General features: G+C 46.1%; 1 protein-coding gene across 1 annotated transcript in view; it reads left to right on the forward strand.

Annotated features, from left to right (window-relative positions):
• Positions 1–10,035: 10,035 nt before the first annotated feature.
• RAF1 (Raf-1 proto-oncogene, serine/threonine kinase) overlaps positions 10,036–16,023 on the forward strand; it is a 72,327-nt gene continuing 66,339 nt past the window's right edge. The window contains exon 1 of the mRNA XM_081246003.1: positions 10,036–10,381. The gene's annotated coding sequence lies outside the window, so the exon portion shown is untranslated. The remainder of the gene's footprint in view (positions 10,382–16,023) is intronic.

The following is a 16,023-nucleotide window of genomic DNA, read 5'->3' on the forward strand; positions in this document are numbered from 1 at the left end:
CTAACTCAATGGTTTTAAGATCAAAACAAGGGAATATCACGCTGCATGAAACTGAAAAGCTCAGGTCTGGTTGGTTTCAGTGCTCAGCAGAGGTCAGCAGGGCCCTGCAGGACTCCGGGCTCAGCTCTGTAAAGGTAGCTGAGGCATCTCCAGCCTTCCCTCGCCTCAGGGTTCAAATGCAGGCAAAAACTCAGAAGATGTATATGGGAGCTTCCTCAAAAATCCTGAGATTCACTTTGATAGGATCCAGTTGGGTCATATGTCCATCCCTGAACCAATCACAGTGACCAGGCTGAGTCAAGTGCTCTGGGAAAGGTCAAGCCCCGTACACACTATCATGTTTGAGTTGCTTGCATGTGGCTGTATTTCATTTGTTCCTCCCCCTCCCCCAACTGCACAGTAAGCCCCTTGAGGGCATGGAGCACTCTGGGCATCTCTACATCTCCAGTGGCTAGCTCAGCATGTGGCCCCCATCACGCTCAGTAAACAATCATTGAAATAAACTGCACTGTAGGTAATGGAGAGTGAACTGGAGAACTGAGATGATTGTCCACATGATTTATGCAAAACAAAGCAACACAAGCACACCCGTGGTCCTGATTATCTGGCTTTCATTCTCCCTTTAGAGTCAGCCAACCCAAGCCAATGAAGAAATTGTACCCATTTTAGACTCTGGATAATGGTGACAGTGAAACAACCTGAAATTAAAGTTTTAGTCATCCAGTAAGTCTTGCTCCTTTAGATTTGCCTCAAAGCTGGAGCCACAGTTTCTCTTCTGTCTTAATGAATAGTGAAATTGGTGAATATTAAGCACCAATTGTGTGCTCAGTGCTACACGCTGGGGGATCAGGGTAGTAGAATATTACAAAAATAAATAATTAGGTCCTTGTTCTGGAGATTGAGAGAGACCCGAGACACTTCCATTTTTTGAAGCTCCTGTTATTTATAGTTTTAAATGTAGAAATGCCAAAGCAGATATTAAAAAATGGCAATGATGTGTTTTAAATGCTCATATTTAGCAAATTGCTTTATTGAATATAATGAATACGATGCTTTTAAATCATAATCCCGTTACAAGCATAATACAAACTAATGATGCTCTTCACAAGATAATCACAATTTATTTTAAAACTTAAATCATAGTTGTAGCTGATTGTACTTTTCAAAGATGGCTGCAACAATATCTCCCATTGCATATGAGTTTCTATCACCTTGTCAGTCCCCCTTCAAGAGATGGAGTCTGTGTTCCCTGCTGTTGAATCTGGGAAGGCTTGTGAATACTTCAACCAGTGCAGTACACCATACGTGACCCTGGGTGACCAGGTCATAAAAGATGGTGCAGCTTCTGCATCTATTGCTGGTGCTCTGAGCTGCCAGGTAGGAATTCCGACTACCCTCAGGCCGCCATGCTGGAAAGGCAGGAGGTGCTCAGGCAGACTGTCCTGGCCAACATCCACCACCCACCCACTCCCCGACACACACACACACACACACACACACACACGCCTTCCAGACATCCCCATGGACGTACCAGACATAGGAGTAAGGGAACCATCTTGGAAGTGGACCCTCCAGCCCCAGCTGGTCCAGCCCTCAGCCATTCAGATCACCTCTAGCCACTGGAGTCCTTCGTCCTGAGGTCCCAGAAATTGTGGGACAAGCCATCCCTGCTAGGCCCTGTCTGCATTCCTACGCCACAGAATCTGTAAGCATAACAAAGCAGATCACGTTTACACCCCTAAGTTCACAGTGGCTTGTTACACAGTGGGGCGACTGGAATGATAAACCAGCATGATGCACTGGCAATTTTTAAGACCCCTCCAGGGCCATATAACCCTGCTGGCCTCTCTCCAGGGTCACCTACATAATTTCTGGGGCCCAGTGCAAAGTGAAAGTGTGGGCCTCTCGTTCATGAAGCAGGAAAAGTTGCCATTAAAGGTACTAAAATGTAGAACTTTTTCCTTTCTCTAGACCTGTCACTGCGTTCTGTATCTGCTATTAAACACCGGGCTCCCTGAGGTGCGGGGATGCTCACAGCGTGAGTGCAGACCCCAAGAGAGGCCCACGTGGGCCTCCTGGCTGCAGGGTCCATTGTCCCATCAGATTCACTTACCGAAACACAGATTCAGAGATGAAATTATCAAGAATTTCAAGATGGGGCTTCCCTGGTGGCGCAGTGGTTGAGAATCTGCCTGCCAATGCAGGGCACACGGGTTCGTGCCCCGGTCCGGGAGGATCCCACGTGCCGCGGAGCGGCTGGGCCCATGCGCCATGGCTGCTGAGCCTGTGCGTCCGGAGCCTGTGCTCCGCAACGGGAGAGGCCACAACAGTGAGAGGCCCGCGTACCGCAAAAACAAAAAAAAAAACAAAACAAAACAAAAAGAATTTCAAGATTAAAAAAAAAAAAGAATTTCATGATAGAGACCACAGAGCATTAAACCCCAAGTGCTGGGCCTTCTGAGTGCAAGGGGCCCTGTGTGACTTCCCCAATCTCATGCCCATGCCGCCCACCCTGCCCCTCATAAACACAAGATAAGATGCTTTAATAAGGATGTCAGCCTCGCCCAAGCCCTGTGAGGTGGGCCTTTATTATCCCCGTGCACAGATAAGAAAACCTCTCAGAAAGGTGTATCTGCTTGTTTGCCTGGCCCAGAGTCACACAGCTAAAAGGATAAGGAGATGGAAATTCAGTGTCTGGTTCCAGACCTCAGGCCTTTTCTGCCAGTTGAAGCAGTGAGAGCCTGAGAAAAGGCAGCCTGATGAGGTGTGGGGCTGAAGCAGGAAGTGCACAAAAATGCAGAGAAAGGACAGAACGCTGAAGGTTGCAGGTGCCAGAGGCGGCTCTGTGGAGACGGGGCCCTGGAGCTGGGATGGAGAGGAGGGAAGAGCGTTTCCAGCAGAGGGAACAGCACGAGCTGCTTTGCCATGTGCTCTGGTTTCCACAGGCCTGAAAGGAGAATGGTGGCCGGTCCTGTGACAGGAGACGTCAGGCAGAGGCAGAATTTCAACAGGAAGGGGATGATGCCCTTTACCAAACGTCATAAAGGGCACTGAGGCCTGGGCTTGGGAAAGCCTCCTGGAAGGCGCGCTCAGTGACAAGGAGACCGTGGGGCTTCGTGGAAGGACGGGTGAGAAAATTGAGCCTGAGTCTAGACCATTTTTGGATAAATTTGACCCTAAAAGGGAAGAAAGAATTACGGTGGTAACTGGAAGGGGGAAAGGGACATTTGAAAGTACGGGTGTTTTCCTTTTCCAAGACCTGGCAGACTTGTCCATTGAGGGCAGAAAGCAGGAAGTCAGGAAGAGGTGTGGGAGAGGGGATGAAGGGCAGTGCTCCCTGATCACCCACTGTGTGCCAGGGTACCTACTGCGTGCCACCTTCCCATTTCCTTTCTTCCCAGTAACCCTTGAAGGCAAGTGTTTCTACTCCTACATCACCTGAGGGAGGTGGTGGGAGAGGCCCTTGGAGGCTGTGTGACGGCCATGCTCAAAAGGCAGGTGGACACCCCAGCAGACACTGTAGGTGTGGCTGTGTAGGCAGGGCACCTTTTATCTCCAGGCCCTGTAGCTGAGGAGCTAGAGTAGAAAAGTATGTGGTCCTGGGAAGTGTGGAGAAGCTGGTCAGGCATCCAGGGGCCCAGGCATCCCAGAGGGCACTGCCTCAGGCCTAGCCCTAGAGTCCTGGGTGATTGGTGTCCTGGTGAGGGTCACGCTGAGTTTGTGGGTGGTGGGGAGTGTGAACAATGGAGAAGGTGGTGGGGCTGCCGGACACACTGTTGACCCCCTCCATCTCTTATTCTCCCATTTCCAGTGTGGACCATTCCATTTGACCTCCAGACCTGTTTTTTTAATTAAATTTTTGAGTGGGTAACATGCTCACATGGTTCAACAATTTGAAACTATAAAACGTTTAAGAAAAAAGATAAGAAAACTAAACAAATAAAAATAAGATATACAAAAGAGGGGCTTCCCTGGTGGCACAGTGCTTAAGAATCCGCGTGCCAATGCAGGGGACACAGGTTCGAGCCCTGATCAGGGAAGATCCCACATGCCGCGGAGCAACTAAGCCCGTGCGCCACAACTACTGAGCCTGCACTCTAGAGCCCGCGAGCCATAACTACTGAGCCCGCATGCCACAACTACTGAAGCCCGCGCGCTTGGAGCCCATGATCTGCAACAAGAGAAGCCACCACAATGAGAAGCCCATGCACCGCAATGAAGAGTAGCCCCCGCTCGCCGCAGCTAGAGAAAGCCCGCGCACAGCAACGAAGACCCAACACAGCCCAAAATGAATAAAATAAAATAAATTTATAAAAAAAGATATACAAAAGAAACCAAAGATTAAATTAAAAAGAAAAAACAAAAAAGTAACAAAAAAAGAAAAAGAAGGAAATAAAAATTATAAAAAGTTAGGCAGTGAAAACAATTTTTTCCGCCCTGGTACTTCATCTACTGGGATCCCACCCTCCCCCTAGCCTGTGATCACCAGTGGTAGTATTTTGTGTGTCCTTCCCAGGTAATTTAAGCCTTTACCGGCAAATGTCTTCCTTTTCACAAAAAGTGGCATACAGTTCATGCTGTTTTGTCCCTTGGTTCTTTTTCTTTTTCTTTCATTCAACCGTATTTCTTGGACATCTTTCCATACACACATCATTTCACACGTTTACAAGTCCCTCTGTAGGATAAATTCCCAGAAGGAGAATTTCTGGGGCAAAAGGTTTACGCATTTGTAATTCTGATATTGCCAGACTGACTTACGTAGAGATTGTTGCAGTTTATAAGCCCCAAGTAATCTCCGAGGGCGCCCAGGCCTTGATTGTTGCTGGCTTCCAAGGTGACTGCACTAGGCTTTCCTGCATGTGACTCCACAGCGTGTACTGTGGTTGACCCCCCGAGGAGGCAGCTCCTTACCTCCCCATTACAGACTGCCCTGTTATGGCCTGTGGGAGGCTGACTCTGGCCAGACATCCTTTGCCCTCCAGGTCTCCCCTTCACCATTCCCTCTGGGCACTCCGCCCCACCCGAGGGCTGCTTGCGGTTTCCCAAACTTAAGTCACACCTCTACGCTTTGGCCCACATCGTTCCCACCTCCTGCCCTGCCCACCCTCCACTCTCAGTCTGGAAAATTCTGACTCTTCCTTTAAGACTCAGCTTCAAGGTTGCCTGTGCAGAGGCCTCCCTGACCCTCCCAGGCAGAACTGGTCATTGCCCCCTTCCCCTGGGCGCCCTCCCCCAGAACGCGGGCAGCTCCTTGCCATTCGAGCACATTTGGACCAGCCGGTGGGGTAACTGTCTGTTTACATGGCTCTGTCTCTCCAGCACCCAGCCCAGGCTGGGCGCACACGTCCAACTCATCTATGACTAAAATTAAACTCGCTGGAGAGGTAGGATGGCATGGAAAGGGCACAGGCGTGGGAGTCAGGCTGCTGTGACTCCATCCTCTGTCCAGTCCCCACTGAGCCAGCCCCAGCTCCCCCTCCTTGGCTGTGTTCTGACCACACTGGCCTACACTCCTTTCCCACTCATGGCCCTTCACGTGCTATTCCAGCTGCTTAGAGTTCTCTTCTCCCGGCTCTTTCTCACCTCCAGTGCCTAGCTTAACTAACACCTCCTCCTGAGAAAGGCCTTCCTTGGCCCCTGAGTCCAAAGGCACACCGCCCCCCATTCCTTCATTCTCTGGTCATTCCCTTCAGGGACTTACTACAATCCTGAGTCTCACTTTGATATGTTGGTTTACCTGTTCGCTGCTTGTCTGCCCCGCTGTGACCCTAAAGGCCTTGAGGGCAGAGACTGTGGCTTATTCGCTGCTATGGGCCCAGAGCTAACATGGGGCCTGGCACATAGTAGGCACAACAGAAATCTTCAGCAACTGGATGAGGAATGAACAGAGGAATGGGTCCTGACCCCCACTCCACCACTTCCCAGCTTTGTCCGTAGATTAATTACCCTCTCTGAGGGGCTCCTCATTTGAAGATCAGGCCTTTTAAGTTGTGATGTGTATTGAAGATTATGAGAAATGCCTGATTACATGAAGAGGCTCCATAAATGGTAGCTGTTATTTGTGAAGTTTTTCTTTCTTCTGAAAAATGCACCCTTTTTGGCCAGGTTTGGAGACCTTATCGCCCATCTTTCCAAAGAATTCTGTAATGAGGTGTAACAAATGTATAGAAAACTACATACAGCCATTTCTACATACATATGTATATCTACACACTCATGTAACCACGTCCCAAATTAAGAAGTAGAACATTCCAACACCCAGGAAAGTTTCCAGGTTAGCCTCCTCTCATCCCCTTCCCCCCACCAATGGACCCCTCCCATTCTTTCCCTGTTCTCTTTGACCTGAGCTCACGGCATGTCCATTCTTCAAGCCGTTTCTGACTCATTCCTTTCCCCACTTCCGTTCGTCTTCTGAGACCTTTCCTAGTAACTCTAGCTCCCCTGACTTCTCCTATCACCAAACCAGAGGTCTGCAAAGTAGGGGACATGCAACCCAGTGGAGTGCAAGATGGCCCAGCAGTTCCACTCCTAGGTATATGCCTGAAAAAAACTGAAAACACTTACTCAAACAAGTACATGTACACGCATGCTCATAGCAGCACTATGCACAAGAGCTTAAAGATAGAAACAGCCTAAAAGTGTCCATTGATGGATAATGGATAAACAAACTGTGGTATATACTTACATACTCAGCCATAAAAAGGAATGAAGTACTGCTATGTGCAACCACGGGGATTAACTTGGAAAACATTATGCCAAGTGAAAGAAACCAGAGCAAAAGGCTATGTATTCCAGGATTCCATTTATATAAAATATCCAGAACAGAGAAATCCATAGTCATAGAACACATAGTGGTGGTGGTCAGGGGCTGGGTGGGGATGGGAGGGGGAGAAACTGCTTAAAGGGTAAGGGGCTTTACTTTGGAGTGATGGAAATATTTTGGAAGGAGAGGTGGTGGTTGTATAACATTGTGAATGTACTAAATGCTACTGAGTTGTTCACTTTAAAATGGCTGATTCCGGGACTTCCCTGGTGGTCCAGCGGTTAAGCCCCCGCCTTCCAGTGCAGGGGACGCAGGTTCCACCCCTGGTTGGGGAACTACGCTCCCACATGCTGCAGGGCAACTAAGCCTGTGCGCTGCAACTACTGAGCCCACATGCCACAGCTACTGAGCCTGAGCGCCACAACGAAAGATTCCGCATGCTGCAATGAAGATCTTGCATGCTGCAACTAAGACACGATGCAGCCAAATAAGATAAAATTTTAAAAAATGGCTAATTTCATGTTATGTGTACTTCATTCACCTCAATAAATTATTTTTGAAAAAATGTAGTAGCCACTCTTACTGGTGAGCTGGGAAGTTTGAATGAGGCACAGACTCCAACTTTCTAAGCTGTGAAGTGCTGGGCAAATACCAGCTGGGGGTGGCTGAAGAAAGGAATGGCCTAGGGGTCAGGGGTCGGCAAGTGTGGTTTGCTGCTCTGCCCTAAGCAGTAATGATAGGATGATAAGAGTTAACTGTAATAATTACAGCTAACACTAATGTTTAATGTGAACCAGGCACTGTTCCAAGTGCTTTACATCTTAAACTCACTAAATCCTTACAACTCGTAAGAGGTGAGTGCTATCGCTTTTTCATTACAGATGAGGAAACTGAGGAACTGAGGTTTAAATGACTTATCCAAGTCACAGATGAGGAAGGGATGGGCCCAGATGAGAGTCCAAATTTGAACCTTGGCAGTCAGCCTCAACCCCCAGGCTCTGTGCTAAGTGCTTTTCATGTTTTATCTCATTTAATCCTGTGAGGTACGTATTATTGAGACAGGCTGGGACATGTGATCTGGGACCTGGGACCCTTTGCTGCAGTACACCTGGACAAAATACAAAGAAACTATAAGGGACTAAAAATAACTGCGTGCATGCAGTTGGGGCAAATTATAGAGAACAAGATACAAACGACCAAAAACCCAGCTGCGGCTTCTGAGGTGTCGGGAGCAAAAGCAGGGTACTTCGCATGCCCTCTGCATACAGCACCACGAGCGGGGCGGGCAGACCACCTAAGCACCCCTCCAGCCTCACCCTGGACCCGCCCCTACCCTCATCCCTTATAAGGAAACAGCTCGCCACCCCCCTGGGGAGCGAGCCTGTTTTCACTCCCCCTTGCTGCAGCAGGGGCCCCAATAAATCCTTGCCTGAATTTCTTGTCTGGCCTCTGATCAATTTCTATTGATTAAGGAGGCCAAGAACCCTGGCAGGTAACATCATTATTCCTAATTAAAAAAAAAAAAAATCCCTTCATGGTCCCTACATGTTCAGTGCCTTCCAGTCTTTCCCCTGCATTTATGTATATTTATGTGTATTTACATATTTATGTATTATTTTATTATTATGTATTTATATATTTATGTATTTATATATAGGTCCAAATACTCCTGTCATTATCTCCTCTTCATCTTCATTTCCCTTTATTTATTATTATTTTTTTGTGGTACGCGGGCCTCTCACTGTTGTGGCCTCTCCCGTGGCGGAGCACAGGCTCCGGACGCGCAGGCTCAGCGGCCATGGCTCACGGGCCCAGCCGCTCCGCGGCATGTGGGATCTTCCCGGACCGGGGCACGAACCCGTGTCCCCTGCATCGGCAGGCGGACTCTCAACCACTGCGCCACCAGGGAAGCCCTATTTATTTTTTTAATATTTATTTATTTGGCTGTGTCGGGTCTTAGTTGCCACACGTGTGAATTTTCCTTGCAGCACGTGGGATCTTTCGTTGCGGCGCAGGCTTCTTTCTAGTTGTGGCATGCAGGCTTAGTTGCCCCGTTGCATGTGGGATCTTAGCTCCCCGACCAGGGATGGAACCCGCGTCCCCTGCACTGGAAGGTGGATTCTTAACCACTGGTACACCAGTGGGAAGGGAAGTCCCTTCATTTCCCTTTATACTGTACATATTACTACCTGAATTTATTATTTATATTTTCTTTGGGTTTCCCATCTCTGCAAAACAGAGCTTTTGATTACTGTTGACTTCCCAATACCCAAAACAATGTGTGGTACATAACAAGCTCACAATAAAAATTTAAATGAATGACTTGTACATGGTATTGGGTAGCTTTGTGTGCCTGTGTTTGAATGAATAAAATCATTCTGTACATGTTCTACTTTTTAAAATTTAATGTCCTGGATTAAAAAAAAATCAGTACATAAATCTAGCTCATTCTTTTTAACGGATGGATATCCTGTACTGTGGAGCTAGCACCCTTTATTTAACCTGTTTCCTATTTAATTAATCCACATTTTTTCCAGTGTTATCTCTAACACAAACAACATGGTAATAAACATCTTAGCAGGTGCCTTTTTGTGCGTATGTGTACCTATTTCTCTAGCATGAGTACCTAGAAGTGGACTTGCTGGGAGGAATAGTATATACATTAAAATGTCCATAGATAACGCCGAATTGCCCTCCCGATATCCATTCCTGCCAGCGTTGGATGAAGGTACACGGCAGGTTTTCACACATCTTGCACCAGACTGGATATTATCAGTCTTTTAAAGTTTTTGCCAGTCTGACGGGGGAAAAGGAACCCTCAATTTACAGATGAGGAAACTGAGACTCAGAAGTTTAGGGACTTTCCCACATGATGGGTTGCGATTTGCCACTTGATGTGTCCCACTCCAGGGAGGACGGGCCAAAGGTGGACACGGTCCTCTATGCTATGTGTCCTCGGGCACGTCTGGTTATCTCTGGGCCTCGAGATGCCGGCAAGCTGGCCTTCCTCCCCCCGCCAATTCTCAGGCCCCTTCGGTGCAGCCAAACCCTAGCCCTTCCCGATTGCCAATCCGGGGCCAGGGAAGACCCGCCCTACTGCCTTGGGGGCTCCGAAATGGCGACCAGCGAGATGGCGAGGCCACGCCCCTGGGAGGCGGGGCCTGAGTTCAGGCCAGAGCGGTGGATACCCGAGCCAAGTTTGAAGTCCGCCGCCAGGCGAGCTCGCGCAGAAGCAGAAAGCTGGTGGCGTCGCAGGTCGGGAGGAGGAGCACCGAGTGGAGGGCTCGCTTGCCGGGGCCGCCCGAAAGCGTCTTCAGTGCGGGCGCTGGGGCCGCCATCTTAGATGGCGGGAGTAAGACGAGAAAGAGCGTGAGAAGCGAAGGCTTCCCTGCCGCTCTTCTTGGGCCCCGAAGAGGGCCAGCTGGCCGGGCTTTGGGGTGTGTGCCCTGAGGTGCGGAGGCGAGAGCGACGATGCGAGGGCTGCCCGGGGCCCCGTCCCCTGGGCTGGGGACGCGCCGAATGTGACCGCCTCCCGCTCCCTCACCCGCCGCGGGGAGGAGGAGCGGAGCAGACGCCACTGCCGGACGACTGGACACAGAGGCGGCCGGGCTCCCTCAGGTAGGCTGCAGGGCCGGGCCCGGGATGCCGGGGGAGCCGGGCAGCGGCGGGGCTGAGGGGGCCGGGTTACTCGGAGGCCCGGCCAAGGCGGCGCTGACGGAGCGGCCCCGCGGCTGCCGGGCGGAGGGCCCGGGCCAGGCCGCTGTCACCCCGGGTGGCGCTGGGCGGGCGGGGGCCCTGGTGCCCGGTGTCATGGCCGGCGAGCCGAGTTCCCCACATCCCCACTCAGGTTTCCTTGTGTTCTGGGGAAACGTGCCGGCACTACCCCTGTACCCGGTGCACATTCCTTATATTTTGGCCACGGGAAAAACCGCCCAGAGCTGTCTCGGATCTGTGTTGTTACTCAGATGGGCTAATGTCTTTTTGGCCGCGGAGTGGGGGACCCGGGCTTGCATCTTCTCTCAAGTGACACCCTTTTCCGGAAGATGAGAGCAGTCGGGGACGGGAGGAGGAAATAGGTCGATGCCCCACCACAAAGGCATAGGGGCCTCCCCTTGGGTCTCAGGACTCTGCGGGTACCTAATGAGACGTTTGCGGTGCTTATACTGACGATTGGCCCCCGGATGCTTTGGAATGAAGATCCAGGGCTCTTGTGTGTGAAGTGAGAGCCTCCAGGACGCTTCAGTTCTGCAGCTGCAGAGGCTCTGCAGAGCTAGTCGATGCCCAGAGAGAGGAGTTTGGACATCAGGAGAGGCGAGGCGGCTGTGTTCATTCATTGTTCTCTTTCAAGGGCTCTGGGTGTGCCCCCTGGTATTCATTCTCTGGTGGGAAGAGTGATAGGGTGTCCTGTGTCTCCTCGAGATGTGTGGCCGGGTTCTAGAGGATCACCCAGTCTAAGTAGGGAATGGATTCAGCGCACGTTCATCATTTCTGCTTGATTCGTCCTCTCCGGGCTGGAGGGAGTCTGCCCTCTGTTAGCTCCCGAGGCATGAACACAATGCGCTGTGATTAGGATGGATTTACCAAGTGTCTTGGGAATTTGGAACAACTAGTTTTGCCTGGGGGAGTTGAGGAAGCTTGTAGACTGGAGGGGACTTCTATGCTGAGGTTTGGGCTGATGAGTAAGTGCTCATCAGGTGAGGAGGAGGGGAGAGCATGCTAAGTTGAGGGAACAGCTGGTACAAAGGCACGGAGACGTGCCGGAGTTTGGGGAGCAGCAAGCAGTCTGGGGTGCAGGAAGGAAGTGGTGGGAGATTAGGGTCTGATACAAAAGTTGGCTAGCTTGTGAAGGATCTTTGTTGAAGATAGTGAACTAGTTGATTTAATTGGGATTATTTTAAACGAGTGTTGCTAATTCTCTTTTCTTGCTGATAACTTTATTTCCTCCTTCTGTTGATGTTAAAGCTGATAGTAATTGCACAGATTGACTTTGTTAAACCCAGTTAAGAACATTTTGATAAGGGCTTTATGTCAAATGTTTTGTACTTGCACTGTGGTGAACGAACTGAACTCATATTCCTAGGGATTCTTGCAAACGTTTCTTCTAAAGTTACACTTGCTAACAAAAATGTTGATTTTATAAATGTAGTACACTCTACTAATGCTACATTTTCAGTGGCTGTTGACAATGTAAACCATGCTCCGCAGTCATTTAGAAATTGGTAGATTATATGAAACATCTGAAAAATTGTAGAATGTAGAGTATTTTTAGTTAAGTAAATGTTTTATATAGTAAACTGTTTCTTTGGATTGATTCCGTGGATTCCAATTCTGTTATAAAGTCTTTAACTCTATGAACATAATTTCCCCCAGAGATCTGTATTGTGATTAATGTTTATGCTAAAGTGGTTATTATGGTATTAACAGACTTAATCTAGCAGTTCCTAAACATTTCTTGGGTCGTAATGATTATATACCACTGGAGAACCTTTTGGCTTGTTTTCACCCTTATCACTTCAAGGGATAAGCTGTTGAAAATGCAACAGAGACGTTTGACCCAGTTGAACACTGGATACTTGGGAAAATTAACCTGTTACTCTTTCTGTTGTAAAAGCTTATCTTTTAGGTATGCGGTGTTTGTGATCGTAAGGTTGTAGTGGAACTGCTTAGTCTTGTTAAACTCTTGTCAAATTGTTTAAAAGATGTGCATGCCTTCAAAATAGAAGGCTTAAGTGAAATACATTAGAACATATTTTATGGGATTTGGTTTAGCAGAAGAAAACAGCGAGAAGCAGGTTAAGCTGGTCACTTATGATGAAAAGTATCTAAAAGATGAAATGGAGAAAGGTTAAACATTAAGTATTGTTATTGTAACTGCTTTGAGACTGGTTCCTTTTAGTTTAAAACATGCCGTTTGTGAAATCCAAAGTAGGAGTTTGCTCTGAAGATGAAACAACTTCTTGGAAGTTGAATTTGACTTTTCCAGAAGCACCAGATTATTTATTAAATGGAAAATATAATTAATAACTTGAAATTACTATTTCAAATAGCCTGTTAGTAGTAGGTGCATGATTCTATCACATTTTAATTCCAGGTAAAACTTTGTTAATAACCTATTGCTTAAAGTAGAAAAATGTTACATGGGAGAGTGCTTTTGTTTGCATGTTAACATAGTAGGCCATATATAATAATCCTGGTCTTGGGAGGAGCTTGTTAGTCAAACAGCATGCCTCAATGTTGACTTGGAGAAAAGACTTTTAAATATTGCCTTTGAAAGGCAGTGGACTAATGTGACAGCGGGACGGGGGTTAATGAAACCACAAAATTGAGCTTTGACTTATTAAAAGGTCTTCTGTTTTTTAAATTGTGCGTGTCATGGAAGTCAGTTCTCCATAACAAATGTCTGTAGTTGGAAAATTGCTCACCTTGGCTAAATTAATTGGGAAATCGAAGAACACTTGGGTTCATTTAGGATAAGGTTGTTTAGGATTTAGGTTGGGGTGTGTGTGTGAGGGTGTGTTTATATTTATGTATGTGTATGGATGTATAAGAATGCTTATTTGCTAAACTGACCAGGTTGAAAATGTGATACTAGATATTTGTGTTATAATTCAGTTAGTATTTCTGGTATAGGGCTTAACTACCTTGCCTATAATCCTCAGGATAGTAATGTCTGGGTATTTTATTCTTGCCTTAAAGTTGTGAGTAAAAATTCCTTAATTACATATCAAAGTTTTCATCTTCAGTTTTACAGTGGTTGAGTCATTCTGTTCCTCCGTTTCTCTCAGAATACTTGTGTAGCTCGCAATGATTTTAGTAGTTAACTTCAGATCTGTTAGCTTTTCTTCTAAAACAACTCCTAGAATGTCAGTTTAACCAAGGAATATGTCAAATGGGTGTTGTTCCTTTCTTACTGGTTTTGGCCCAGGCTATCTCAAGTCTCTTTGGCAAATCACTCAAGAAGTGTGTTAATTGCTTCACATTCCAATCAGTGTACATAGTTTTTCTTGAGGAACACTTGACACAGAGTTTTATTTTTAGATCAGATTCTAAGGGATTTTACTGGGTGGGGATTAACAACCCTAAAACTAGTTTGGAATCAGAACTTTTGTGACTTAGAAACTGTTTACATTTTTGGTTAATGAATGGGAAGCCGCAGGCAACGACAGTGTTTTAGGGAACCAGATATGGCTAATTGCTTCTGAGGACCCTTGTAGACTATACCGATGGCATCTTTCTACCTGTTGGGTTTCACTTACTATGATCCAGTAGCAAGAGTAAGTACATCTTTACTGTTGTAGTCAAGATGTTGTCTCCTATTTATTTTCTTCCAGCCTGCTAGGCAAGGCAAAAGTAGTCTGATTTCTTTGAAGCTACTTCTTTCTAGGCATCATATTTGGACAAAGTATTTACCTTTCTCCACCCATAAACATTTCTGATGGAAGAATCAGGCTAGTTAATGTTTAACTTTGTTAATAGGTCTTTAAAGTTATGACATTCTTAATCTGGGTTTTATGGAGGCATACTTTTCAATCAGATAGCTTTTAACATCTGTCCTTTACCTAGGTTTGGGGTAGATGAAATACTGAGTTTTCCTTAGAAGAACATGATTCTTGTTCTCTGTGGCAAATCTCATTAGGAGGCTCAGAGTTTTGGGGAGAGGCATTTCCCTGGATCCAGATAGATCATTCAGAAAGGAACTCCCATTTGCATTTAAGAAAGTTTGTTTACAGTAGAAAAAAACTAGAAAAAGTTCAAATGTACAATAATAATAAAATGATTAAGTAAACTGTGGTACAGCCACTTATGGGGCCCTATGCTTTTCATTAACTGTGCGTATATGAAGCATTTATGACACGGGAAATGCTATATCCAAATGATTACAGTTGTGTTAAAAAACAAAACAATACAATGGAATATTACTCAGTAATAAAAAGAAATGATGTACTGATACATTCTCCAACATGTATAAACCTTGCAAACATTATATTAAATGAAAGAAGCTAGTCAGAAAAGACCACATATTGTATGATTCCTTTTATATGAAGTGTCCAGAATAGGCAAATCTGCAGAGAAAGTAGATTAGTGGTTGCCAATGGCTGGAGGGAGTGGGCAATGGGCAGTGACTGTGACAGGGGTTTCTTTTTTGAAGTATTGAAAATGTTCTAAAATTGATTCTGGAGGTGAATGCACAACTCTGTGAGTATAATAAAAGCCATTGAATTGTACACTTTAAATGGGTGAGGTGTATGGTATGTAAATTATATCTCAAGCTTTTAAAAAAAACTCAAGACCTACCCATTGGAAGAAAACACATATAGATGTTAACAGTGGTTGTTAAACAGTAGAAATACGAATAATGTTCCTCTTTATACTCTTCATATTCTCTGAATATATTGTCTTATAATAGAAAAATACATATAATAAAGTTAAATTCAGTTCATGGTGTAGGCCCTTATGTCCCTCCAAACATTCAGTCACTCTCAGATTACACTGACAACTATATTTTTGAGCTTCTTTCACCTGTTTTCTACTTCCTCCAGATTAGTTCAGGCTTTTGTGCTGTATTTGCCTTGACTGTTGTTAGAACCTCTGAATTGAACTCCTTTTTCTTATTTCTTCCCATGCCAGTACACTTTTCACATTATTGCCAGATTCACTTTTTAAATGTGTAGAATCTTAAAAATTGAGTTTCACTAATTTTTTATATAGATAGTACAGTCACATGCTACAAAATTCAAAGAATACAGAAAGTTATGCTGTGCAGAGTAATTGTGCTTTCCCCTTTGTTTCCCAGATACCCAGCTTTTTTTCATGGAGGGAAATATGTTATGGGGTTCTTATGTTTCCTGTTTTGTGATGATACAAGAATATTCAAGTGTAGATGTGCTGGCCTTTACTTCCTTTGGCAAATTGTCCAAGAGTCTCCATTGCTTTTCAGACTGAGCATACAGTTCTTGCTTCTATGTCTTGCTAATGTGGATTCCTCTTACTATCTTCAGTGGAATTCAGAAGCCATTTTTTTTTTAGCACCTAAATAGGTGCAGAAGGCTAGTGTGGTGGAGGGTGAATTAGGCAAGTTCCTGCCTTCAGCGACCTTATCTAATGAGGAGAGATTCACAGGATTTCCTCACTTTTATCTGTTCCTCTTTTAAGAGTCATTTTGAACACCATCTTCTAAATATCATTTCCCGATCTTTTTCTTTTCTTCTCACTCATTGTTTCCTTCTTTGAACCCCACCTTAAAACCCTTGCATTTATTT

Source organism: Mesoplodon bidens (assembly GCF_964165515.1).
Source record: "Mesoplodon bidens genome assembly, chromosome: 10".
NCBI lineage: Eukaryota > Metazoa > Chordata > Mammalia > Artiodactyla > Ziphiidae > Mesoplodon > Mesoplodon bidens.